The 21,423-nt window shown below is 45.9% G+C and overlaps 1 protein-coding gene across 5 annotated transcripts in view; it reads left to right on the plus strand.

The window, feature by feature from the left end:
* The window catches only part of AHRR (aryl hydrocarbon receptor repressor), a 456,078-nt gene that overhangs the window by 269,430 nt on the left and 165,225 nt on the right, over positions 1-21,423 (plus strand). The gene's annotated exons all lie outside the window — the stretch shown is intronic.

Below are 21,423 nucleotides of genomic sequence, written 5' to 3' on the forward strand. Positions count from 1 at the left end.
GTATTCCCTGCCCATAGTATTCCCTCGTAGTCTAATGGTCCCCACATTCCCCAGAGTATTACCTGGTGGTCTAATGGTCCCCCATAGTATTCTTTTGTAGTCTAGCCATCTCCCCACCCCCTTCCCCATCACCCACAGTATTCCCTGGTAATCTAGTGGTCCCCCCATCCTCCCACAATACTCCCTGGTGTTCTGATAGTTATGTACCGTGTTATCAAAGCGCTATAGCTTGTACAATTTAAAACTGAATAAAATGTCCCAGCGGAGTGCGCTACCACAAGGTCCGGCAAGACCTAAATACTTATACACAATCGTTTAAGCGCACATCCTATTCAATATAAAAGTCCACAAAACACTATTCAGGAGTTTCTCAAAGCTGTTCTCATATGCAGTTTCTTGATCTCTTCTGCCACCATCACCGTGGACACCCAACAGCAAACAGACTCACCAGATGTATTGGCCACTGCTAGACTGGCCAACCATGCACAAATCCAGGAGCCTCAGTACTTCAGGATCCTGGTACCGCTGTGATGCTGTCCGTTTAGACCACCATCATCCTCCCCATAATCCATGCATTGTACCTCAAAGAAACAGCCTCCATAGCGTAACTCCGTAAAAAAGTGTTCTGATACACTATGTCCTCCAAACCCTTTCTTGATGTTCCTGATGTGCTCCATCACCCTAGATTTCAATGCCCTGGTGGTTCTGCCCACGTATTGTTTCCCACACCCACACCATAACAGGTATACCACCCCCACTGTGTTACATGTGATGTTTTGTAATATCTTGAACTTAGCTCCATTTGCATGGGATATGACCTCTTTTATCTTGCTACCCCTAGCCTCTTCGCATGCCTTGCACCCCCTGCACGGAAAGAAACCTTTCTGCTGCCAGAAGGCTACCTTTTTATTCTTAGGCCCCTCCACCAGGCTGGGTGCCAATATCTGTTTTAAATTCGGGGCCCTTCTATATATGAACTGGGGCCTCTCTGGCAGGATCCTCTGAAGTGTTCTGTCCTCCTTCAATATACGCCAGTGTCTCCTGACTGCACCCTCCATCTCTCTATACTGACTGGAGAATTCTGTGACAAATGGGACGACATACTTTGTGCCCTCTTGTGTTCTTCCCCCCCTAATCAGTCTACCCCTGTCTTTCTTCCCTATTTTGTTGACCTCATAAAACTAACGCGTACGTCATGACGCATGTGACGCGGAAATAGGCAGCCAATCAGAGCAGCCCGAGAACACAACAAGTATAATGCGTACGTATTGATGTATGCGACGCGGACGGATGACGCGGACAACGGTGCCCGAACGCGGACGTAATGACGCATGCAGTAAGGGCGGAAGCGAAAAACTGAAAGAGACATGTGATCAAGCGTACGTCATGACGCGTATGACGCGGACGGAAGAGGAGGAAGAGGCAATTAGCCTCACACTAAAGGATATAAAAACCCTGGTAATGAGTCCAACTCCCGTGCCCCTGATGAGTCACAAGGGAGTGACGAAATCGATCGGGCGGGAGGTTGGACATACCAGGAAGCGAACGGCCGGTGAAGGCGGTGGTGTCTGCAAGCTGAGTGGAGGGGGAACAGGAGGATCCAACACAAGCTGTGCCCTGCCAGGCAACGGGGGAGAGCCCGTGAAACTCTAAATGTGCAATACAATCTGGAGCATGTGAGTGCAATTTTATTATTAAAGTTTTAAGTTTTTTACGGAGTTACGCTATGGAGGCTGTTTCTTTGAGGTACAATGCATGGATTATGGGGAGGATGATGGTGGTCTAAACGGATAGCATCACAGCGGTACCAGGATCCTGAAGTACTGAGGCTCCTGGATTTGTGCATGGTTGGCCAGTCTAGCAGTGGCCAATACATCTGGTGAGTCTGTTTGCTGTTGGGTGTCCACGGTGATGGTGGTAGAAGAGATCAAGAAACTGCATATGAGAACAGCTTTGAGAAACTCCTGAATAGTGTTTTGTGGACTTTTATATTGAATAGGATGTGCGCTTAAACGATTGTGTATAAGTATTCTGATAGTTACCCCACAAGATTCCCTTGTAGTCTAAGGGTGGATTTACACTGTGCACATTGCATAACAAACATGCTATATGTGTGTGAACTGCAATAGACACTGCGCGTTATAACATAATTGAAAGTTAGAACAGCGTGATTAGAACACGCATAATTAGATGTTAGAACATGCATAATTATTCTTAAATCCAAAAGATCACCCCCACAATATTCCCTGCAAGTCTATTGGTCCCTCCAAGGTATTCCTTTGTATTCTAGTGCCCCCCATCACCCACAGTATTCCCTGGTAGTCTAGTGGTCCTTCATCCCCCCACATTATTTCCTGTTAGTGGTTTAGTGATCCCCCCATAGTTATCCGAGTGGTGGTGTTGTGGTCCCCCTCTTGTGCTCCCTCCATATGTAGCATTAGAGATGGTTCGCCCACGGACATTTCCCGGCGAATTTCCGCTGTTCACGTTCTCCATGAACTGTGAACATATGGCGTGTTCGACCCGCCCCCTATACATCATAATGGAGCCAAACTTTGGCCCCTTACCTCACAGTCAGCAGACACATGGCAGCCAATCAGCTAGCTCCCCCTCCTGGACCCCCTACCCCACCTATCAAAAAGCGGTGGCCATATTGAATTCATTCTCTGCTGGCTGCTGACTGTTAGTGAGAGCAGGGTCAGACTTGCTTCAGATAGGTAGGTAAAGCATTAGCTAGGCCTGTGTTCTTGTTCCTTACTAGCTGTGAAAGTACCCCAAACAGCTCTTTTGAGGGCTAGCATATTGGTCTCCTGTGGTTTTTTTTGTGTGTGACACTCCACAGCCCACTGACACCCAGAGCTGTGTGCACACTACTGCTGTTGCTACATTAAGTTGCAGGCAAAGTACCACTCCAGTGCATTATTATTTTACTGTATTCTGATTGCATTATTGCATTTCTCTGTGTGTGACACTTCACAGCTCACACCCAGAGCTGTGTGCACACTACTGCTATTGTTGTTGCCTCATTAAGTGGCACGCACAAAACCACTCCAGTGCATTATTATTTCACTGTATTCTGATAGTACTATTGTATTTCTCTGTGTGTGACACTCCACAGCCCACTGACACCCAGAATTGTGCATAATGTGATTTCTGCCCTCTACGGATTAAAACCCTACTCCGTAATTTTTGGTGGGACTTTTGCCATGGATCCCCCTCTGGCATGCCACAGTCCAGGAGTTAGACCCCTTGAAACAACTTTTCCATCACTTTTGTGGCTAGAAACAGGCTTTGTAGGTTTTAAAATTCGCCTGCCCATTGAAGTCTATGGCGGTTTGCTGGGTTCACATGTTCGTGACCATTTGTGGAAGTTCGCGTTCGCTGTTCACGAATGGAAAATTCTATGTTTGTGACATCTCTATTGAGCGCAGCAGGCAGTAATAAGGTAGAGACTCACCTCCTACAGGCTACAGCCACTAAAGCTCCCTTCTGCCTTTTTCAGCGCTGCTTGCTCTCTACTTCCTGATTCTCAGATTACGGTGTAGAGAGTGAGCAGCACTGTAAAACACAGACTGGAGCTGGGAGGGGGTGAGTCTCTATTGTATGCTCTATCTGCTGCTCCACTTGAAGCTCTGCATATGGGGGGAGCACAGGAGGGGGGGGGGGCGAGGAGAGGAAGGGAGGAAAAAAGTCAAGACTTCCTACTAGCATCCCATGCCCTCTCAGCTCTGTGCCCAGAGGTTGTAGCCTCTAATGGTTCATCCTCAGCCCAGGTTGGGAAGTATGGCTACATTTCTTGCTTCAGCATTGGCAGATTGCCAGTTTATTTTCTTCTTATTCTTCTTCTACCACTGCTATAGTCCTTGGATCACCTTAGCTTGCTTTATAATATAATCCCATCCTGAACTATCAGATTCTTTTACCCTTCAGTTTCTTATTACCATCTTTCAAATCTCCACTTTAAATCACTTGAAAGTGTTCTCCACCGGCTTCATGGTTGTAAAAAACTTCACTATGGGCTTACATGCTCCTTCAGACTACTTTCACAGTGGTGCATTGCGGTGCAGTATAACGGTGTGCAGCATGGTAATGCACTGCATGCAGTGCAGTATCTCAAAACTGGGTTACCAGTGACAGTGCATACTTTTCATTGACTGCATGCTGCACAGTATGCTGACTGTATGTATTGCAATGTGCAGGTAATGTATTGTATGTCATTGATTCCCAGTCCATTGTGTTCCTGCTGTTACAATGAACACAACGCAGTGGCCACTGTGAACTTAGCCGCATACATTCATAGCTGGTTGCAAATTAAAATTTAAAGAGACACTGAAGTCTCCTAAAAATCATGTTTTTAATTAAAAAAATGTGTTTAACATCTTTGCCCTACCTAAACCGCCGCATCCCCGCCGCTGAAATCTATTTAAATCCCCCCTAACTCCCCCCTCCCTCTACCCCGCAAAATCCATGACTTTCTTGGTCGTGGATTTTGCTGCTGTTGGAGGCAGAGCTATGAGCCGCAGCTCTGCCTCCATGCCCGTCTATCAGCGGCGGATCTCCGCCTCTCCCCCGCCCCTCTCAGTGAAGGAAGACTGAGAGGGGCGGGGGAGAGGCGGCGATCTGGGCTGAGAGGCAGAGCTGCGGCTCATAGCTCTGCCTCTCTTGGAAGCGCTGCCCGGATTGCCCCCCGGGGAGTTTGGGGGGATTTAGTGTACAGCGGCGGGGATGCGGCGGTTTAGATAGGGCAAAGATGTTAAACACATTTTTTAATTAAAAACATGATTTTTACGAGACTTCAGAGTCTCTTTAAAGTTCATTTATAGTAAAGGTGGCCACTAATGATCCAATCTTTTTCATCCAATCTTACCATTTCTATGTAATATAAGGTAACTGCCTGAAGTATCCATTCAGTATATTCACTCAGTTTACCCTTATACTACATAGATTTGGTAAGATTGTATGAAAAAGATTGGTTCATTAGTGGCCACCATAACAGTAACAAATTCCCGTTCACCTAACACTGGATGGTGGTGGAAACGCAACTCTCTCAGGTCTCAGCGACACCATATGGCATCATCTCGCGAGGAACGCAAGCTCCTGTCAGTAAGCAAATTGGGCCCCATCGATCAGCCTGCCACCCTGCAATTGGAGCTGGCAGGCTGTGTTTTTTTTAGTATATGATAATTTGATAGTTATATAGCGCTGACCTCTTACGCAATGCTGCACAAAACATAGTCTTGTCACTTAACTGTCCCTTGGAGGGGCTCACAGTCTAATCCCTACCGTAGGCATATGTCCATGTATGTATAGTGTACTGTGTGTATCGTAGTCTAGGGCCAATTAAAGGGGAAGTCAATTAACTAATCTGTATGTTTATTTTTTAACAAAATGTCAGTCTTTTTTTTTATTAATTTATATATAAAAAAAAAAATAGCAGCAGCAATCAAGTACCTCCACAAGAAAGCTTTATTTGTGAGAAGAAAAGGAGGTAAAATTAATTTGGGTGCTAAGTTGTATGATTAAGCAATAAACGGTTAAAGTTGCAAAGTGCTGAATTGTGAAAAATGGCCTGGTCACTAAGGATGTACGGTATAAACCTCTGGTCCTCAAGAGGTTAACAACTTAAAGAGGAATGGTACTGAATATAACTTAAAGAGAATCGGAAGCCTAAAAAAATACCTCTTTTTACTAGGCAGTCCTCTTCAGCAATAAGACCATAGCTGAAACACTGCATTCCCGCAGCAGAACAATCAGTTAATACCCCGAAATCCCCAGGGCAAATTCGGGGCTCCTTCCGGGTAGAGGGAGAGCTTTGTGCTGAAGCTCTGCCTCTGCTTGCATCAATCTCTGCCGATCTCCGCCTCCTCCCGCCCCTCTCAGTCTTCTTTTACTGAGAGGGGCAGGAGGAGGCAGAGAATGACGTGAGCAGAGGCAGAGCTACAGCGCAAAGCTTTGCCTCACCCGTGTAGCAAAGTCCACGACCTGGAAAGTTGTGGAATTTTTCCCCAGGGATTTCAGGGGTATTAATTGATCATTGCGACGTGGGAATGTGGCGTTTCAGCTATAGTCTTATTCCTGAAGAGGATTGCCCAGTAAAAAGAAGTATTTTTTAGGCTTCATACTCTGTTTAATGAATAAAATTGCATATTTTTTCTTACAACATTCATTTAGAAATGATCTAGTCAATGTTTGCACATTGTAAAATTGTACCTCACGCTGATTTACATTCTTAAATGTATCATTGATATCATCATCTTTACTGCTGGAAAGGTAATTCACTGTGGGATGTTTTTCCCACCTGTGTAGTGAGCAGAAACATCACTTGATCTCCTTGAGCAGTGATTTGCAACCATTTCAGTGCATGTGCCCCTTTGTGGGTTCTTTACAGTAAGAGTGATTAAGATCACTGCATTTAAAGGGGGCTTAACCTTCCTGGCGGTAACCCCGAACGTAGTTCGGGGTAAGCCACACAGGAGGTTTTCTCAGGCCCTGCTGGGCCGATTTGCGTAATATTTTTTTTTGCTGGACGCAGCTAGCACTTTGCTAGCTGCGCCAGCAGACCGATCGCCGCCGCCCCACGCTCGATCGCCGCTATCTGCGCCGCCGTAGAGCCCCCCCCTCCTAGACCCCTGCGCTGCCTGGCCTACCAGCGCCAGGCAGCGCTAAGGGGTGGATCGGGACTCTTAGACGTCACGACGTCCATGGCGACGGGGGAAGCCCTCCAGAAAATACCCCGTTCTTTGAACGGGATTTCCTGATCGCCTATCGCCGGAGGCGATCGGAGGTGCTGGGGCCCTAGGCTCGCTACATGATTTAATACAAAAAAGAAGCAAAAAACCGGCAGCGCTGCCCCCTGGCGGTTTTTAATATACCGCCAGGGAGGTTAAATGCGTTCCTTGCATTGCAAGACATCCATGGCTATAATTACTAGGTAAATTCCGGTGGTGGTGTTTCATTAATTTTATCTGATTGCCATCTGGAGTTGGGAAGGAATTTTTTTCTCTTTTTGGGCAAATTGGACCATGCCTCGTAAGGGTTTTTCGCCTTCCTCTGGATCAACAGGGATATGTGAGGGAGCAGGCTGGTGTTGTACTTTATTTTCTGGTTGAACTCGATGGACGTATGTCTTTTTAAAATCCAAATAACTATATAACAAATGCCCTATGTTTCTTCATAAGCCAAAATCTTATTTCGCAGCATACATTTTCTACAGAGGAAGATGACAACATTAATTTGTTTAAAGCTATTAAAGCTCTTCCTCAGACTTATGTACAAAGTTGAAGATAACTCGTCATCACTTTTGGCAAGTTGCAGCATGTGGAGTTTACTCCAGCTTTGTACAGAAGCCTGAGGAAGACATTGTATTGCTCAAAACAAACTGGTATTATGTCACTAGTGTCACTTATGATTACTCTATGGGCCTTATGCAAGTCACCTTTTCTCTTGAGTTTCCTCCTAGGTGATGTTTTTACACCTTGTCATAAAATGCCTTTTAAACCACCAGCAAGTAAGAAAATACTTAAAATAATGTTGATAGTAGTTTCTCTCCAACTTTTAGGTACTTTTTTCAATTGTAAAATGTTGAGTTATTGTAAAGAGAGTTATTTTAAAGGGAATGTGAAAATTATCACCTAGGAGATAACTGAGGAGAAAAGGTTAATTGCATACGGGGCTATGTATCTTATTGTCCAGCTGATGAATTTATTGGATTTTGATTGACAGTTTACTTAAAGCGGTATTGTCACCATAAAAATCAAAATTCAACAGCAACTGGTCTGAGTGTATTCAGTGATAAAGATGCTAATCCTGCATTCAAAACTTTTTCTGCTGTTATGGTTTGGAGTTATTACATACTATAGGAGCACTGGCCCTAGTGCCAAACAGTGCCAAAAAGTTGAATGCTGGGAGTTCTTTTTATCCATAATATATTCCTCCTCTTCCATTTATTTCCCTGCCTAGCTGATCACTTGCGTTTACAAGCAAGGCTGAGGTGACTCAGTGATTGGATGTGTAAATAAAAAAAAAGACTCTGGGAGGAGGGCAGCTAATGAATACACAATGAGCATGAGAGAGGCGTAGCTAGGGTTTTCAGCGCCCGGGGACAAAGACTATTAATGCGCCCCCCAAAGCCAAGGTGCGCCAAAAAGGGGCGTGGTCACATAATAAATGTGGGCGTGGTTATGGGTGGAGCCAAATGTATATGGAGGTTAGCAGGCTCACGCTCACCCACGCTCCCTCAGTATGTACCTTCCAGCATGTTCCAAGACAAATTCAGCAATCATGAGCCCCCCCCCATCAAGACAAATTCAGCAATCATGAGACCCCCAACATAACCAACTCAGCAATCATGAGGCCCCCAACAAGACAAATTTAGGAATCATGAGGCCCCCAACAAGACAAATTCAGCAATCATGAGGCCCCCAACAAGACAAATTCAGCAATCATGAGGCCCCCAACAAGACAAATTCAGCGATCTTGAGGCCCCCAACAAATCATGAGGCCCCCAACAAGACAAATTCAGTAACCATGAGGCCCCCAACAAGACAAATTCAGCAGTCATGAGTCACATAAATAGACAGCATTTCACATAAATAGGTAGAATGCCCCCTTAATATGGTAGACACCTCTCACCTGGCAGCAGTTCTCCAAAATACACTCAATCTGACGTGGTTCCCCAAAAATAGGTAGCCCCAGGTCTATAGTTGTCCCCAGAATAGGTAGCCAGCAGTATAGATGTCCCCGGAATAGGTGGCCAGCGGTATAGATGTCCCCAGAATAGGTGGCCAGCGATATAGATGTCCCCAGAACAGGTAGCCAGGGGTAGAGATGTCCACAGAACAGGTAGCCAGGGGTATATGTGCCCAGTATATGTAGGCAGGGATATGTGTGCCCAGTATATGTAGCCAAAGGTATATGTGCCCAGTATATGTAGCCAGGGGTATATATGCCCAGTATATGTAGCCAGGAGAATAATATGTGCCCAGTATATATAGTCAGGCGTATATGTGCCCAGTATATGTAGCCAGGGGTATATATGCCCAGTCCATGTAGCCAGGGGGTATATATGCCCAGTATATGTAGCCAGGGGGTATATATGCCCAGTATATGTAGCCAGGGGGTATATATGCCCAGTATATGTAGCCAGGGGGTATATATGCCCAGTATATGTAGCCAGGGGTATATATGCCCAGAGTAGGTAGCCAGGGGTATATATGCCCAGTATATGTAGCCAGGGGGTATATATGCCCAGTCCATGTAGCCAGGGGGTATATATGCCCAGTAGATGTAGCCAGGGGTATATATGCCCAGTATATGTAGCCAGGGGGTATATATGCCCAGTATATGTAGCCAGGGGGTATATATGCCCAGTATATGTAGCCAGGGGTATATATGCCCAGTATATGTAGCCAGGGGGTATATATGCCCAGTCCATGTAGCCAGGGGGTATATATGCCCAGTATATGTAGCCAGGGGTATATATGCCCAGAGTAGGTAGCCAGGGGTATATATGCCCAGTATATGTAGCCAGGGGGTATATATGCCCAGTCCATGTATCCAGGGGGTATATATGCCCAGTATATGTAGCCAGGGGGTATATATGCCCAGTATATGTAGCCAGGGGGTATATATGCCCAGTATATGTAGCCAGGGGGTATATATGCCCAGTATATGTAGCCAGGGGGTATATATGCCCAGTATATGTAGCCAGGGGGTATATATGCCCAGTATATGTAGCCAGGGGGTATATATGCCCAGTAGATGTAGCCAGGGGTATATATGCCCAGTAGATGTAGCCAGGGGTATATATGCCCAGTATATGTAGCCAGGGGGTATATATGCCCAGTATATGTAGCCAGGGGGTATATATGCCCAGTATATGTAGCCAGGGGTATATATGCCCAGTATATGTAGCCAGGGGGTATATATGCCCAGTCCATGTAGCCAGGGGGTATATATGCCCAGTATATGTAGCCAGGGGTATATATGCCCAGTATATGTAGCCAGGGGTATATATGCCCAGAGTAGGTAGCCAGGGGTATATATGCCCAGTATATGTAGCCAGGGGGTATATATGCCCAGTCCATGTAGCCAGGGGGTATATATGCCCAGTATATGTAGCCAGGGGGTATATATGCCCAGTATATGTAGCCAGGGGGTATATATGCCCAGTATATGTAGCCAGGGGGTATATATGCCCAGTATATGTAGCCAGGGGGTATATATGCCCAGTATATGTAGCCAGGGGGTATATATGCCCAGTATATGTAGCCAGGGGGTATATATGCCCAGTAGATGTAGCCAGGGGTATATATGCCCAGTAGATGTAGCCAGGGGTATATATGCCCAGTAGATGTAGCCAGGGGGTATATATGCCCAGTATATGTAGCCAGGGGTATATATGCCCAGTATATGTAGCCAGGGGGTATATATGCCCAGTAGATGTAGCCAGGGGGTATATATGCCCAGTAGATGTAGCCAGGGGTATATATGCCCAGTATATGTAGCCAGGGGTATATATGCCCAGTAGATGTAGCCAGGGGTATATATGCCCAGTAGATGTAGCCAGGGGGTATATATGCCCAGTAGATGTAGCCAGGGGTATATATGCCCAGTAGATGTAGCCAGGGGTATATATGCCCAGTAGATGTAGCCAGGGGTATATATGCCCAGTAGATGTAGCCAGGGGTATATATGCCCAGTAGATGTAGCCAGGGGTATATATGCTCAGTAGATGTAGCCAGGGGTATATATGCCCAGTAGATGTAGCCAGGGGGTATATATGCCCAGTAGATGTAGCCAGGGGGTATATATGCCCAGTAGATGTAGCCAGAGGGTATATATGCCCAGTAGATGTAGCCAGGGGTATATATGCCCAGTAGATGTAGCCAGGGGTATATATGCCCAGTAGATGTAGCCAGGGGGTATATATGCCCAGTATATGTAGCCAGGGGTATATAGGCCCAGTATATGTAGCCAGGGGTATATGTGCCCAGTATATGTAGCCAGGGGTATATGTGCCCAGTAGATGTAGCCAGGGGTATATGTGCCCAGTAGATGTAGCCAGGGGTATATGTGCCCAGTAGATGTAGCCAGGGGTATATGTGCCCAGTAGATGTAGCCAGGGGACAGGGTATATGTGCCCAGTAGATGTAGCCAGGGGTATATATGCCCAGTAGATGTAGCCAGGGGGTATATATGCCCAGTAGATGTAGCCAGGGGGTATATATGCCCAGTAGATGTAGCCAGGGGGTATATATGCCCAGTAGATGTAGCCAGGGGTATATATGCCCAGAGTAGGTAGCCAGGTGTCCCCCTCCCTGCCTCCCCAGCAGGAGGGGAGCAGCGCAGAGAAGAGGGAGAGCTGCTCTCTCTCCCTCGCTGTCCCCTCCATTAATGTCCGGGTGCTGGCAGCGGCGGGCGGAACTTACCTCCGTCTCGTCGCAGCGCGGATGGATCTGCCGCTACTCTGGTCTAGTCCAGACCAGAGCAGCGGCTGCGGGATCCGAACTTCCGGCCGGCGCTGGAGCGAGACGGAGGTGAGTCCCGCCCGCTGCGCCAGCACCCGGACAATAACGGAGGGGACAGCGATGGAGGGAGGGAGAGCCCTAAGGTGAGAGAAGGGGGGGAGATGGCCCCCTTCTCCACCGTCCGCATAGCTCTCCCTCTTCTCTTCTCTGCGCTGCTCCCCTCCGCAGAGGGAAAAAAAAAAAAAATCAGCTCAGCTGGGCGCCCTTAGGGACCCGGCGCCCGGGGGCACTTGACCTACCCCGACCCCCCCTAGCTCCGCGCCTGGAAGGGAGGGGGGGGGAAACAAGAGTCAAGGAGGATATGATGTCAGCATTAGCTTGGCAAAATGGCCACTGCCTAGAATAGGATTTTCTGCTTATCCTTTGTAAAATTCACAGGAATCATTACATGGATAGCACAATACATCTGTTATGTAAGTAGAGGTAGCATTTATCTACTTATATATGTGTTTTTTATTTCTAGGTTAGCATGGGTGTCGCTTGTTCTTTAACCCTCCTGGCGGTTTGCTAAAAAATCGCCAGGGGGCAGCAAATCTTTTCTTTTAAATTTTTTTTTTGCTTTTTCATGTAGCGAGACAAAGTCTCGCTACATGATAGCCGCTGCTCAGCGGCATCCCCCCAGCCCCTCCGATCGCCTCCGGCGATCGGCGATCAGGAGATTCCGTTCAAAGAACGAGATCTCCTGGAGGACTTCCCCCGTCGCCATGGCGACGGGGCGGGATGACGTCATCGACGTCGTGACGTCAAAGGGGATTCCGATCCACCCCATAGAGCTGCCTGGCACTGATTGGCCAGGCAGCGCACGGGGTCTGGGGGGGGGGGCGGCTGCGGCGGATAGCGGCGGATCGGCGGGTAGCGGCGGCGATCGGGCACTGCACGCAGCTAGCAAAGTTCTAGCTGCGTGCAGCAAAAAAAAAAATTATGCAAATCGGCCCAGCGGGGCCTGAGCAGTGCCTTCCGGCGGCATGGCCCGAGCTCAGCTCGGGCTTACCGCCAGGAAGGTCAAAGCAAATCTAAAATGACTTAAAAAAAAAAAAGTTAGATTCTTCCCATAAGAAGAGGGAAGGCTTTGGATCCAATAGAGCCTTCCCATTCCTCTCTTGGTACCGTTGTTCCACCGCTGTCCCCCAGTGGGGTTCTTCAACCAGCTCGGCAGATTAACCCCTTGTAGGCCTGAACAATTTTAGGAAAAGATTGAATTGCACAATTTCTGTCAAAAATGACGATTTCGATTCGATTCACGATTTTTGAAAAATGATGGATTAGCACATGGATGGTGAGTATAAGTAGCCCCAATATAGATAGCCCAGTATAGGTGCCCCCAATATAGTTTAACCAGCTTTAGGTGCCCCAGTAAAGGTTAGCTAGCTATAGGTGCCCGAGTATAGGTAAACCAGCTATAGGTGCGCCAGTATAGGTACTGCAGTACAGGTTAGCCAGATAGATAGATAGTCAGTCTCCCCCTCACTGCCACTGGTACCTTCTTCGACTCCCAGCCCCCTCCTCCAGAAAGTCCCAATCCACCTTGCCGCATTGCCATGCTGTTCCCCAGCACATGACACACCTGGCCCCCAGCACGATCCCCACCAGCACATGACACACCTGTCCCCAGCACAACTCCCCCCCCAGCACATGACACACCTGTACCCCAAAACATGACACACCTGTCCCCCAGCACAACTCCCCCCCACCCACGCCCAGCACATGACACACTTGTTCCCCAATACGACTCCCCCCCCCCCAAGCACATGACACAACTGTCCCCCTGCACGACTCTTCCCCCCATGACACAATTGTCCCCAGCACATGACACAACCCCCACCCCCGCACATGGCATACATGTCCATCAGCACTGAGCTCCTCCTTCAGCACAGGAACCCCCCCCCCCCCCTCAGCAGCAGGTGCGTGATTGACTAATAGCCTGGACAAGCGTGTGGCTCCCTTGGCCCCCAGGGTGATTTTCAGCTTGGGAGTGAGGGGGCGGACGGCATTCTACACATCTCTTCGCAGAAGGCTCTCCTCCCAACGCCTTGAGCGCGCACGGAGAGGGAGCTGCAGAGCATCTTCACCGGCATCACGTGACCAACTCTTCTCCTAGCGGCGATGCGGATCGGGACTTTGTGGTGGCGGGGGCCAGCACTGTTTTAAACACAATAAAGAGGTTACTCTTGGCAAGAACACTGTATATTGTGTAATTTGTATAGGACATTAGTGTGGTGGACCACCTTGAGGATATCTCTGTGTCATTCAAATTCAAAAATATCTGCTATAGATTTATTTGCTGCATTCAAGTAGCCATGCACAAGTAGGCTTTTTTATTCTATGTATTTTGCAATTTGAAAAATTGACAAATTCTTTTGTTACGAATTAAATGTGTGGAATAGAATTATGGAAAACTCTGATCTACTGATATGGAAAAATTCTACTGGCATCAAAATCGCCATCAGGTGTTGGGACTGCTTGCCATTAACAAAAATGTGGCTAGTGGGAATTCATTAAAGTGGTGTGAAACTCGGACATAACATTCAATAAAAATGTGTTTTTCTGCTTTTTATTATTCATACAGCTATCATATTTGCTTTTGTGCATAAGTAATATTGTCTCTCTACAAATTACAAGTTTCCAAAGTGTTTTTTTTTTTTTGCCATGAACTACTACATTGCATTTTATTCTAACTGCTTTTTATTATAATAATAATAATAATATATTGACATATGACATATGATAACTTCACATGCCGACAAAAATAATTGGCTGGCTATAATCTATATATAGGATGAGGGAATGGCCATCTTCTTATTTTCTTCTAAATCATCTTAATTTTTAACATGCTAGTTGTTTAAGATTTAAAGACTTTCCTAGCAAAAGTAAATGAAACTGTTAGGCTAATTTCACACCAGGACGTTGCGTTAGAGGGGGCGTTAAGGTCGCATAACGTCCCCCTAACGGAACGCCTGGTGGTGCTGGATCTGGACGTCAGAGTGAGCCGCGTTGTGCAGCTCACTCTGGCGTCAGTGATGCCGTGATGCGCACTCTTGTGCGCATGCGGCATCACGTCCCGCCGGCCAATCGCCGCACAGAGCGGCCGCTCCAGGAAGTAAACCCTGCACGTCACAACGTGCAGTGCATATTAATTAGCCATGTGCCTGGCCGCTCTCCGCTCCTCCACAAGATTACTGAGCATGTGCAAGCAGTCTAACGCGGCTCAGCCGCGTCTAAAGTACTGCATGCAGTACGTTGTCTTGTGACGCAGCGTTACAATGTAACGCAACGTGGGCACTGTGAACAGCCCCATTGATTTTTCATTACTGTGCGGTGGGCTGCGTTACAGGCTGCTCTAACGTGCGCCTGTAACGTCCCACTGTGAAACCAGCCTGAAAGTGAACACAGTACATATGTAATACACCATAAGTAATTTAGCAAAAAATAACATTTCATATAGCTAGACACATACATAGGATGCAGCAGGCATGATAAACATAAAATTAGAGAAGCCAGAAATTAAACCACACATTTCTGCTTTTAGAAGTAACGCCTAAACCGCAGCACCACAGGAGAACCATTGCTAAAATGGCCTTATCTTGCTAGATGGGAAGTTATTGACATTTATCACTGAACACTACATGGTTGTCTGTGCTGACTTTTCTGTATCTAAAAATATACTTACAAAAATGAAACTCAGTAGTAGGAGGTGTGATGTGTATATGTGTGCATGATGTGGCCTGCAAAAGTGGGTAACCTGAATAATATACTACATTCTCCTATATGTCACTACGGTGCCTCTTTAATGAAAACAGGAGAAAATTGGTGAGATAGTGTTCTTCTGCGCAAGTTCCCTAAAGTGGAATGCCTTTCCTTTTATTGGTAACATTAATAAGAAAGTTGTAGCTGTGTGATGTGTATACAGTGCCTGCACAGTGTGTTTATAGATTGTTTTAAAAGTTATCTGCTGTTAGTTGGAAAAGTACTGCATCTGGGTCATATCAGATCTGTGTAAGGATTACTAAATGTGAAGCAGCAGCTGTGCAATTGCATACATGCACCAGTAGGGAGAAGCTTATGTAACAAGGCCAGGAGTAGCGAACTGTAACAATTTTGCACTGTTCCTGCTATTCTTGACTCAGAAAATTTCAGAGGCTATGCAATTTTCAGAGGCTGCAACCCTGCAGGATTAAAATATGTGCAAGAGATGACAATTTAACCACCCTGGCGTTCTATTGAGATCGCCAGGGCGGCTGCGGGAGGGTTTTTTTTTTAATTAAAAAAAACCTATTTCATGCAGCCAACTGAAAGTTGGCTGCATGAAAGCCCACTAGAGGGCGCTCCGGAGGCGTTCTTCCGATCACCTCCGGCAAGCATAAGTAACAAGGAAGGCTGCAATGAGCAGCCTTCCTTGTTTGGCTTTCCTCGTCGCCATGGCGACGAGCGGAGTGACGTCATGGACGTCAGCCGACGTCCTGACGTCAGCCGCCTCCGATCCAGCCCTTAGCGCTGGCCGGAACTATTTGTTCCGGCTGCGCAGGGCTCGGGCGGCTGGGGGGACCCTCTTTCGCCGCTGCTCGCGGCGGATCGCCGCAGAGCGGCGGCGATCAGGCAGCACACGCGGCTGGCAAAGTGCCGGCTGCGTGTGCTGCTTTTTATTTTATCAAAATCGGCCCAGCAGGGCCTGAGCGGCACCCTCTGGCGGTAATGGACGAGCTGAGCTCGTCCATACCGCTAAGGTGGTTAGGGCTTATTTCCCGCTCTGCTGTGTAGCTGCAGCCTGAATCGCTAAGTCAGTTCATGCACGGCTATAGGGATTCGGCTGCAGCAGTCTGTCCAGATTTGCACCGCAGTGCAATCTCGACGACAAGGCACTAGGGAGACAGGCAACGTTTCCCCGTGCAGCCAGCATGCAGGGAAACGCTGCAAATTCAGCCCAGACTCATCTGTAGTGAAAGTAGACCCTTAACTGGCAGTTTACGGATAAAGTTTGCTGTTGATGTTAGGGTGACCTAGCCCAGCACCCAGGTTCAGCACCTGACACTTGGGTAAGGTGTGTCACTCCAATCCTGTATGGTTGCTTAAATGGCAGTTTGATATGTTAATCATCTGCCAGATAATTCATAAGCACAACCCAAATCTGATGAGCCCCTGTAAAGCCTCATCTAGACGGAGCGATCAGGCGGCTCAATTAGCCGCTGGATCGCCTCTTCCGCATCCCAGCGTGTAACCCCTGCTTTATGATCTCATACTAACCCTTTACTAGTAAGTATGTATCTTCTTATGATTTATCTCTGTATGTCACACAAATAACTTTTTCTGACTGTGTGTGCAGGGGGATTCCTGTGCAGCCAACAAACAGCATTAGGACTCAATATAGCACACTATTAAAAAAAAGTGCATGTGGTTTTCAGAAGGCCAGTGAGACAGATTGAGATCAGATTCTCACTACTACTTCTTTATGTACACACACTTATAGCAGATCAGAGCCAAAACAAGTGCAACTAACATGTACTGGAAAGTAATATTTATTCTCAAACATGGCACTAGGATGTATGTATATATGTTCTATGACAAAACACTGTTACATATTTCTCAAAACAGTAACCAAGGAATTTGGAGGGAGGATAAACAGAGAGGCGTCATGTAGCAAGGACAAGTGATGTCCAGAAGCGCACACATAAAAGCACACATACAGGGACTATTCATAAACGTTTTTTAAAAATGTGATGTGTAAGTTTGCATTTTTAATGCACATACTGTAAGTTATATCACGCTATTTAAAAAGATACACCGAGGCACATCACTAGTACCACGTCACATTTCTCCATAGAAACAACAGCTTCACTACCGCTAGTGCTATTCTTACAGTCCTTTGTGAAAATTGGTGGTTAAAGTAAACCAGAGATGATTAAATGTAAACATTCGATACTTACCCTGGGCTACCTCCAGCCTAATAAGCACGTGTGAGTCCCACGCCGTCCTCCTGAGGTCTGCCGTCCAGCTGCAATCACTCCCGGTAATTGCTACAGACGCGTCTGTCTGGGCCTTCTTTGTATGCGCAGGAGGTCCACACATGCGCAGAAGACCCAGACTGGACGCGACTGCTTCTCCATGAGTTCTCCTAGACATGACCATCACTACTAATAGTAAGGGAATCTGGACTTGATTGCTGTTGAAGTATAAAGCTTTCTTCATTAAAACAACAAACACATTTTTGTCTCTCAGACTTTCCAAAATCAAAAGCTATGTTTAAGATGGTTTTGACGATTCATATTTGATTGTATGTCCGAGTAATACTAGATAAAGTACTGCATTTTCATACTGTTTGCAAACCTGATTGTGGTGCCATCTGTAGGTGATGCTTTTTCTGTACTGGATAGTCTATACATGGGAGAACCGATTGCAGATATATGAAAGTGATAAAATGCAATCTGACTTAAGATGCTGTTCTTAGACAGTCCAAACTATTATGCTGAAATTTATACGTGTCTAAAATAATAAAAAGTTATTTTTTCAGTCTAGGATTGTGCTTTGTGGTGTCATTTTTACCATGCTGTTACAGAGATTCAGAATATACAATCATCCAGTCCATAACTATTTAATAGCCCTAGATTTTCATAGGGTGAACGGCCGGTCAGAGAGCAGCTGGATTCCACTTTGATGGTTTTTTCATGACACCTGGTACCCAGGAGTCCCCTGTTCAGCTTTGCTTTTTGACTGTGCCTTGGAGTTAAAGGGCAGGGCCGGGCCGAGGCATAGGCTGGAGAGGCTCCAGCCTCAGGGCGCAGTGTAGGAGGGGGCGCACAATTCATTCAGCTGTCATTCCTAATTGTGTTTTAAGCAGAAAGAAATAAGAAAAAGGGATACATGACAGTGACTGCAAGCCAGATAACTAGATATTAAAGTGTTGGGGAGGTTGTGGGCCCTGTGGCACCTCTTAGTCTAATAGCAATCAGTGTGTGACGGCTGGGGTGGCAGGGATGGAGGGGCGCACTTTGGTGTCTCAGCCTTGGGTGCTGGAGGACCTTGTCCCGCCTCTGTTAAAGGGTACCTGAAGTGTCATGTAACATGATGAGATAAACATATGAATGTGCAGTCCGAATCCTACATAGTCTGAGTTCCTTTTCTCTAACTGTAAAGCCGCATCTACACGCGTAGATGCAGCGGCGATGTTCCTTATCAATCGAGCCGCTGATGCGGCTCGATTGATAAGATCCGACAGGACGGATCTCCCCACCGCCGATTCCCTGCTCGTTCCCCACGAGGGGACAATGGCAGGTAATCGAGCGGAAGATAAGCGGCGCGGCGACGAGCGGGTATCGAATCCGGCGCACGCACGGCGAGCGGGGAACGCGACGGGTAGGCGCGGGGACACGGAAGAAGCGATCCGGCGGCTAATCGAGCCGCCGGATCGGAGCCTCATCTACCCGTGTAGATGAGGCTTAAGGGTTAACTATACAGTTGTCTAAATGTCAATTTCTGTGCAGTCAGACTGTAGTCTAACTTTCAGTGTTAACTAATTAGCGGTCGTAAACATACTGCATGGATCACTCTGGCTGACCACATATTATAGTGATGCTGTCATCCTCCCAACTACCTACTAGGGAAAGTTATAAGGAATTATTTTTAAGCGTAGATCTCGTTACTTCTCTCTGTAGAAATGCCAATGGAGTTTTGCAAGTTTAAGGGTGAAACTCTAACCTACAGCTGTGTAAATGTGTTTATCTATAAATTAAGTTAAAGTAGTGCTCGGACTGTTGCTGGTGTGTGTAAGTCCATTATCACAACTTTATATTCCATACTAAAGCACACAATCCTAAAGCATGCTTTATGAAACTCGGGTGATAATAACTGCCTATGTCAGGAATATAGCAGAAGTACAGCGGCTCCAGATGCCACCTGATACCTTGGCCAGCAATCAGCCTGGTGGATCAATTTGCCAATCACTGGCCTGGCTGAGAGCTTTATCCTCCCTACTCACCCTGGCCACCGTGTGATGTCACTTGCACGCAGCTCGATCAGTGTTATTGTAAACTGTGGACATGCAACCATAATCTCTACACTTGAAACTAAAGTCTCTCAGGGGGATTTTTTTTTCAACAAAGATTTGTATTAAGGAGAAAGATAACAAAATGTAAATGCAAATTTGTCAGTATAAAATGAGTGATTTGCAAGCAAAGTAGAATGTGCATGAGGTACATACAGAGATCTCTGGAGTTTTGTTTTAAAGATTTTGCAGCTATAGTACATATGTGCTTTTCAGGAGTGAGGCAGACCTTTGTAAAATTCATAAAATTTCACTTTAACACTTTTTGAAGGTTGAATTGAGATTACTGCAGACATTGCCAAAAGCATTGTGATGGCTGGAAAGCACATTGTGAATTCCAGAAGTGCCTTTGTGAGTCACACTAGTGCCTGTGAGTCAGCATTTATGCATTCTGTTTTGCTTACACAATCTAAAATGTGGATTTTCTTCCTAAATTGCAGATTTCCATAAGCCCTTTTCTACATACTGTTTCAGACTCATCGTGTGTCAGTAAATAAGGAGATGTCACTGGCGAAGGATCTGTTCAACAGCCAGGTGGTCTGTTCAAATTAAAGCAAGCTAGGAGACCCACCATATACCATTTGCATCAGGCTTCCTTTAAAGCAAACTTCCATCAACATGAAGCAGTAAAATTAAGCAGATTATAATAATTGACAACCAGATGGAATTTTTAGTGTCGTTCTATGTTCCAATTTTGTAGTAGTTCGACCACCCCAATCAGTAACCAATACCCAATTTCCCTCAAGAAATCTTTACCTTTTGTTGAATAGTTTATCAGGGACATCTGTATGGCTGATATTGTGTTGAAACCCCTCCCACAGTGTGATGTTAGGGCCATGGGCCATAACAGTTTCCTGTCTGTGAACCTCATTGCAATGTAGGAAATAATTGCTGTTTCCAACTTCCAAGCAAACAGTATCTCCCTCTGTGCATAGAATTTTCAGGAAACAAACCTGCTGCAGAGATCACCTGGCACGATTTAAGATATCACCACAAGTGACAAATTTCAGAATGTAAATCGGGTAGAGACAAGATTTTACAATGGACAAATACTGAGTAAATAATAATAAGTGAATATCGTAAAATATAAGCAGTTTTATTGCATTATTTTCACTGCAGTTCATCTTTAATGTAATGCTTAGCTTCTGTCATCAAAAGGGTAGTTGAAGAGTCCATTTATTTTAACTGTCTGCAGATAAAGACCGTAAAGTAGTCCTCCCTAAAACCATTTGCTTGTTTAATATTGCTGCTTGTTGTATATAAAATAGTCACTACTTCTTGTTGATATAGCCTACTGCAAAAAAACATGATCCAGTAATCCTACAGGTAGGTTGAGAAGGCAAAATATACCATAATGCATGTCAGACTCCCAACGGTAGAGATATTAGAGGGGCAATCTATTTGCAGCACAAGTAAAGGAGATGTTCTAGCATGCCTAGTACTGGTTTCCCGAACTTCATTTAAAATCATATGCTATAAACATGTATCAAAGCTGCTCAGATTTTTATTAATTTTATGTAATAAAAATTGCCTTATTATTTTAATTTGCAGCCAGACAAGCATTTCCAAATCTGGTTGTAAGCATAAGGCCTGGTTCACACTACAGGAGCTTCTTTAGCGCTAGTAATTTGAAAAGCTTTTGCTAATTCAATGCTATGAGAGATTTTTATAAAATCACATCACTCAGATGAGAACACACACATAGGATATCATTAGCAAGAGCTTTTCAAATCACAAGCACTTAGAAAAAGCTCTTGCAGTGTGAACCAGCCCTAAACTGCACTTATTTTGCAGCCTGAAACTTATACTTATGTTGCATTTAGGGTAGGAACACACTAGGCAGAATCACATATGTGTTTTCCA

This window comes from Hyperolius riggenbachi, chromosome 5, assembly GCF_040937935.1.
Source record: "Hyperolius riggenbachi isolate aHypRig1 chromosome 5, aHypRig1.pri, whole genome shotgun sequence".
NCBI lineage: Eukaryota > Metazoa > Chordata > Amphibia > Anura > Hyperoliidae > Hyperolius > Hyperolius riggenbachi.